This window comes from Panulirus ornatus, chromosome 43, assembly GCF_036320965.1.
Source record: "Panulirus ornatus isolate Po-2019 chromosome 43, ASM3632096v1, whole genome shotgun sequence".
Classification (NCBI taxonomy): domain Eukaryota; kingdom Metazoa; phylum Arthropoda; class Malacostraca; order Decapoda; family Palinuridae; genus Panulirus; species Panulirus ornatus.
The window spans coordinates 347,428-355,317 of NC_092266.1; the positions used below are offsets into that span (position 1 = coordinate 347,428).

At 38.5% G+C, this 7,890-nt stretch overlaps 1 non-coding gene across 1 annotated transcript; it reads right to left on the reverse strand.

Annotated features, from left to right (window-relative positions):
• Window positions 1–7,609: 7,609 nt before the first annotated feature.
• TRNAV-CAC (transfer RNA valine (anticodon CAC)) lies at window positions 7,610–7,681 on the reverse strand. The gene has a single exon. It is a non-coding gene; the product is annotated as a tRNA-Val (tRNA).
• Window positions 7,682–7,890: the final 209 nt, after the last annotated feature.

The window sequence follows — 7,890 nt, forward strand, 5'->3', positions numbered from 1 at the left end:
GTGGTGTTGTTTTGTTGTTTGGGTTGTTGTGTGGTGTTGTTTTGTTGTTTGGGTTGTTGTGTGGTGTTGTTCTGTTGTTTGGGTTGTTGTGTGGTGTTGTTTTGTTGTTTGGGTTGTTGTGTGGTGTTGTTCTGTTGTTTGGGTTGTTGTGTGGTGTTGTTCTGTTGTTTGGGTTGTTGTGTGGTGTTGTTTTGTTGTTTGGGTTGTTGTGTGGTGTTGTTTTGTTGTTTGGGTTGTTGTGTGGTGTTGTTTTGTTGTTTGGGTTGTTGTGTGGTGTTGTTTTGTTGTTTGGGTTGTTGTGTGGTGTTGTTCTGTTGTTTGGGTTGTTGTGTGGTGTTGTTTTGTTGTTTGGGTTGTTGTGTGGTGTTGTTCTGTTGTTTGGGTTGTTGTGTGGTGTTGTTCTTGTTGTTTGGGTTGTTGTGTGGTGTTGTTTTGTTGTTTGGGTTGTTGTGTGGTGTTGTTTTGTTGTTTGGGTTGTTGTGTGGTGTTGTTTTGTTGTTTGGGTTGTTGTGTGGTGTTGTTTTGTTGTTTGGTGTTGGTCTGTTGTTTGGGTTGTTGTGTGGTGTTGTTTTGTTGTTTGGGTTGTTGTGTGGTGTTGTTCTGTTGTTTGGGTTGTTGTGTGGTGTTGTTCTGTTGTTTGGGTTGTTGTGTGGTGTTGTTTTGTTGTTTGGGTTTATACTCACAGTCTTCATCTGAGTCTTCCTGAACGTGGTCTTCTTCACTCAAGGTTTCAGACTGAATGTAGACAATAATTTCAGTCTCATCGTGAAAGTGGACGTGGCGGCGTCTGAAACAGTCAAAGATTCGCTGAAGAATCTTGCGGATTTCAGTCTTGGATTTTGACTGAGTCTGGACGTGGCGTCGTCTGAGACAGGGCAGGATTCGCCGCAGCATCTTGAAGACTTTGAAACCCATTCTAATTTTTAATGTGTATCAAGTGTATGCAAATGAACTTTAACTTATATCCCGGATAACAGAAAGTAGTTAAGAACGAATGATAGAAACTGAAAGGGAGTGTTGATATAAATATATATCAGCAATGAAAATTTATATTAATGTGAATATAAATATACTAGTGTAGGGGTTTATGTAATACTTTATAAACGGTTTGTCTAGAAAGTTTATCTATTAAGGTGTAGGATAGTGATGATAACGGTAGTTATTAAGGTGTAGGATAGTGATGATAACGGTAGTTATTAAGGTGTAGGATAGTGATGATAACGGTAGTTATTAAGGTGTAGGATAGTGATGATAACGGTAGTTATTAAGGTGTAGGATAGTGATGATAACGGTAGTTATTAAGGTGTAGGATAGTGATGATAACGGTAGTTATTAAGGTGTAGGATAGTGATGATAACGGTAGTTATTAAGGTGTAGGATAGTGATGATAACGGTAGTTATTAAGGTGTAGGATAGTGATGATAACGGTAGTTATCAAGGTGTAGGAGATAGTGAAAAATGAAGGTGTAGCCATTAGGCTATAGGATACTGTGAAGATTGAAGATGTAGCTGTTAGGGTGTGGGATATACTGAATATTGAACGTATAGCCGTTAGGGTGTCGGATATAGTAAAATTTGAAGGCCACATTCAAAAGGACATCCATTACACAGAACACACTAAAAGTTATAATCCAGAAGAATTTCAAACCCATTAGAAGCTTGTTGGATATGCATCACGTGTATGCAAATGAACCATGAAGTAATTCATATAGTAAGACAGTGAACATCATGATCGAGTTCATGCATTGCACAGTAGTGAAGATGTTACTAACTGTTATCATGAATCAGTATGTGAAGTATATAGTAGTGAAGATATCAATTTATTGATAGTACTTGAAGTGTAAAGTAGTGAAGATATCAGTAACGGTGTAGTTGGGGGAAGTATGTGAAGTGATGATAGACGTAAGTACTTTTAGTATTGATTAAGGAGGCAGGTTAAGTGAGGACGCAGAAACAGTGAAAACGTGTTGTACCGTATAGTGATGATATTGGAATTGGATGTATAGTGCTGGAGGTAGATATATGGATGATAGTGATGGCTGATATGGAGCAATCAGGTTCCATCTATGGTTAGTTGAGGGATACACAGATAGATAATGATGTGCATTTCAGATTTCTTAGAAATCAGTTTCCGTATTATTCTGCAAGAAATACATGTACATGGGTGTAGTGATAATGTGAGAAAGGGCCAAGGCCAGTGTTATTGAGGGCGTAGTGAAGATGACCTTTGACCTAACCTGTAAGGATGTAGTGAAGATAAGGTTTCAATGAAGATCACTTGACCCATAAGGTTGCAGTGGAGATAAGATTGTAATGAAGATCACTTACTGACTTGACTGTGAGGTTGTACTGAAGGCAAGGTTGCAATGATCACTTACCGACTTCACCCGTGAGGTCGTAGTGAAGATAAGGTTGTAATGAAGATCATTCACTCACTTAATCTCTGATGTTGTAGTGAACATATGGTTGTAATGAAGATCGCTTAATGACTTGACCTCCGAGAGTGTAGTGAAGATGGCCTTTGATATGACTCTCGTCTGAAGCAGCTCTCTCCTGTCCTGCCTGACTCTCGTCCCAAGCCTCTCTCTCCTGTCCTGCCTGACTCTCGTCCGGAGCAGCTCTCTCCTGTCCTACCTGACTCTAGTCCCAAGCGTCTCTCTCCTGTCCTGCCTGACTCTCGTCCTTCCTTCACAAGTTTTTTCACATCTAAAACCTCTCCCTTCACTTCTAAAGCCTCTCTCTCTCTCTCTCTCTCTCTCTCTCTCTCTCTCTCTCTCTCTCTCTCTCTCTCTCTCTCTCTCTCTCTCTCTCTCTCTCTCTCTCTCTCTCTCTCTCTCTCTCTCTTAAATATGGAATAATTCTGTTTATCATTCATCCTAAGTCAGTGGTATATGTATATATATATATATATATATATATATATATATATATATATATATATATATATATATATATATATATATATATATATATATATATATATATATATATATACGTATGTATCAATATGTGTGTGTGTGTGTGTGTGTGTGTGTGTGTGTGTGTGTGTGTGTGTGTGCGGGTAACTTTAAGGCATGGCTAGGGTGTACTGGTGATGCCTTTGACCTAAAATGTAAGTTCAAGCCCGTAGGCCGACCCTGCACCTAGCTTGGATCCTTTTGTGTTAAATATAATTTTCTTTACTACATCTCCTCTCCTTAATCCCTTTATCTTCACCATGCAAGGCTTACTATAATCTTCACTACAACCTCATCTTCGTATGACCTTATCTTGACTGGGCTGGTTTCAAGGAAGGCTTTAGATTTTACCCGCTCACACAAACAACGTACTTACATGGGGCCCCACGAGGTCAGATAGATGATTACACACACCTACACACACCACCACCACTAACAATACACAGAGAAATAACCTCTTCGGTCGGCTTTGGATCCTCCCTTGAACGTAGTTTGGAGGATTTGGGGGATCAGGTCAATAAGGTTAAGTTCACTACAACTTCATATTCACTAACGTGTATCCTCACCACTAGCGTATTTTCACTAAATAATATCTTCGCTATACCCTCTTCTTCACTACACTGTTATTTCTACCATATCATCATCATTGCACTCCCTAATGTTCACTAAGGATAGTTCTTATCTTCACTACATAATCATTTTGAATAAACTTTACTCTTTACTAGCCCTTACCTCTACTACATTCATACCTTCACTACATTCTTTCCTTCAGTACAAGCTATCTGGACAATATCCTTATCATCACTATACTCTTCCTCACTACACTCTCATCTTAACATCATCTTTCTGTTTACCGAACTTGGTTCAAAGTCTGACTTGAACGTAGCTTTGTAAAGTTTGTGTTCCTCATTGTGTTACCCCCTTATTATCATTGTAAAGGCAATTGTCACTATTCCCTAACTAAACCCTCATCTTCACTACACTCTCATCATTATCATTACTTCTTGATGATCAATACAAAATCTCGATATACGTATATATCTTCACTATAGAAAAACTTTTCAGTACACCTTAATCTTCATTACTCCTTGTTTCAGCTACGTCCATATCTTCAATACATTTCTATATTCGCTACATCTTTACAATATCTTTATCTTCACTATGCTCCTCCTCACCAGTCTCAACTTGGCAATTCCCTTCTAGTCTAGCTTTTCTCATATATATATATATATATATATATATATATATATATATATATATATATATATATATATATATATATATATATATATATATATATATATATATATATATATATATATATCTTTCAAACTATTCGCCATTTCCCGCATTAGCGAGGTAGCGTTAAGAACAGAGGACTGGGCCTTTGAGGGACTACCCTCACCTGGCCCAATTCTCTGTTCCTTCTTTTGGAAAAAAAAAAAAAAAAAAAAACGAGAGGGGAGGATTTCCAGCCCCCCGCTCCCTCCCCTTTTAGTCGCCTTCTACGACACGCAGGGAATACGTGGGAAGTATTCTTGCTCCCCTATCCCCACGGATAATATGTATATATAATATATATACATAGAGGTATGTGTGGATCAGGTGTTTGCTTTGAAGAATGTATGTGAGAAATACTTAGAAAAGCAAATGGATTTGTATGTAGCATTTATGGATCTGGAGAAGGCATATGATAGAGTTGATAGAGATGCTCTGTGGAAGGTATTAAGAATATATGGTGTGGGAGGCAAGTTGTTAGAAGCAGTGAAAAGTTTTTATCGAGGATGTAAGGCATGTGTACGTGTAGGAAGAGAGGAAAGTGATTGGTTCTCAGTGAATGTAGGTTTGCGGCAGGGGTGTGTGATGTCTCCATGGTTGTTTAATTTGTTTATGGATGGGGTTGTTAGGGAGGTGAATGCAAGAGTCCTGGAAAGAGGGGCAAGTATGAAGTCTGTTGGGGATGAGAGAGCCTGGGAAGTGAGTCAGTTGTTGTTCGCTGATGATACAGCGCTGGTGGCTGATTCATGTGAGAAACTGCAGAAGCTGGTGACTGAGTTTGGTAAAGTGTGTGGAAGAAGAAAGTTAAGAGTAAATGTGAATAAGAGCAAGGTTATTAGGTACAGTAGGGTTGAGGGTCAAGTCAATTGGGAGGTAAGTTTGAATGGAGAAAAACTGGAGGAAGTGAAGTGTTTTAGATATCTGGGAGTGGATCTGTCAGCGGATGGAACCATGGAAGCGGAAGTGGATCATAGGGTGGGGGAGGGGGCGAAAATTTTGGGAGCCTTGAAAAATGTGTGGAAGTCGAGAACATTATCTCGGAAAGCAAAAATGGGTATGTTTGAAGGAATAGTGGTTCCAACAATGTTGTATGGTTGCGAGGCGTGGGCTATGGATAGAGTTGTGCGCAGGAGGATGGATGTGCTGGAAATGAGATGTTTGAGGACAATGTGTGGTGTGAGGTGGTTTGATCGAGTAAGTAACGTAAGGGTAAGAGAGATGTGTGGAAATAAAAAGAGCGTGGTTGAGAGAGCAGAAGAGGGTGTTTTGAAATGGTTTGGGCACATGGAGAGAATGAGTGAGGAAAGATTGACCAAGAGGATATATGTGTCGGAGGTGGAGGGAACGAGGAGAAGAGGGAGACCAAATTGGAGGTGGAAAGATGGAGTGAAAAAGATTTTGTGTGATCGGGGCCTGAACATGCAGGAGGGTGTAAGGAGGGCAAGGAATAGAGTGAATTGGAGCGATGTGGTATACAGGGGTGGACGTGCTGTCAGTGGAGTGAATCAAGGCATGTGAGGCGTCTGGGGTGGACCATGGAAAGCTGTGTAGGTATGTATACACGTGTGTGGACATGTGTATGTACATGTGTATGGGGGGGGGGGGTTGGGCCATTTCTTTCGTCTGTTTCCTTGCGCTACCTCGCAGACGCGGGAGACAGCGACAAAGTATAAAAAAAAAAAAAAAAAAAAAAATATATATATATATATATATATATATATATATATATATATATATATATATATATATATATATATATATATATATATATATATATATATATATATATATATATATATATATATATATATATATATATATATATGTATATATATATATATGTGTATATATATATATATATATATATATATATATATATATATATATATATATATATATATATATATATATATATATATATATATATATATATATATATATATATATTTTCTTTTTCTTTCTTTTAAACTATTCGCCATTTCCCGCGTTAGCGAGGTAGCGTTAAGAACAGAGGACTGGGCCTTTTTTGGAATATCCTCACCTGGCCCCCTCTGTTCCTTCTTTTGGAAAATTAAAAAAAAACGAGAGGGGAGGATTTCCAGCCCCCCGCTCCCTCCCCTTTTAGTCGCCTTCTACGACACGCAGGGAATACGTGGGAAGTATTCTTAATCCCCTATCCCCAGGGATAATATATATATATATATATATATATGATGGCCTAAATCAGGGCGATCATATGAACGTGTCAGCCCAACTTACACAAAAAGAAAATGCAAACGAAAACAAGAAATTTTTAAAAAAAATACTGATCTATGATCTAGAAATGGAGACACCAGCTGACATCTTGCCCAACCCAATAATACCTACGACAATATTTTGCCGGGCGGGAGGCATAGCAAGACAAGCAAACAGTGGTCATAGAGATACAGGACAAAAATAAAATGATGCATCATATGGCTAATGGAAAGCAGAAATTTGATTTCTAATTCGGCCATTACTGACAATTTTTGATACTGAACCTCTGAGATAAAATCTTCCTTCACACCAGAACCGCAGATGTCATGGTAAACATGTTCTCTGAAGTGTACGTGAAGTCTCTGTGGTGCATTATACAGTGATCGTATCTCACGGTGCAACGCTGGGTAATTAACCATCTCTCCCTACGCTGGGTAATTAACCATCTCTCCCTACATATATATATATATATATATATATATATATATATATATATATATATATACAAGACTGAAAACTGAATTTCCCATATAAAAAATGGAGGCACCGGGGTTTGAACCCGGGTCTTCTCGCATGCCAAGCGAGCGCTCTACCACTGAGCTACGCCCCCAAGAACATATTTTGTGACATAGTATTATATGAAGTACTGAGATTACCACGGCAAAATAGTGTTTGACCGACCGTTGCCGACTTGCCGGCAAAATAACCACAGGGTAAATCTCCATGTTGCTGTCGCGTTTTCCTCTCAATTTTCCACGAAGAAATGAGTTTTACTTTTTTATTTCGTTGCAATAGACTGGAACTAAGCAATAGACTGGAACTAAGCAATAGACTGGAACTAAGCTGACCTGCTATGAGGTCAGAGCCCTCATTATCATCCCTGCTAACTACCGGAAGCAGATTAAGTCGTTCCACAACCGATGTCCGGCCCATGTTAACTCTGATGTGCCCAGCAGTTGGAGGAGGATCGCCAGAAGCTTCTGGAAGATTTCAAGGACGTCTTGGTGGACCTGACCCTTTCAGATAAGGTCGAAAACCTCAATTTATTGTGAAGATCTTCACTATAACGTTGGACGAACATACTGAATGTTGCACACATGTGATGCGGACAAAATGAAACAAGAAAAAGACAAAAATTATGTCTGGTGTGGGTCTCGAACCCACGACCTTGAGTGTGTGAGACTCACGCTCTACCACTGAGCTAACCAGACAATAGAAAAATACGTCTGTTTCTTCAATTTGAATTAATGAAAATCTTTGCGAGGCAGCGTTAAGAAAAGAGAGATGTCTTTGACGAAATTTACTTGCTTGGCTCCTTCTTCTGTTCCTCATTATCGAAAGTAAACATATTGAAGGATATATATATATATATATATATATATATATATATATATATATATATATATATATATATATATAT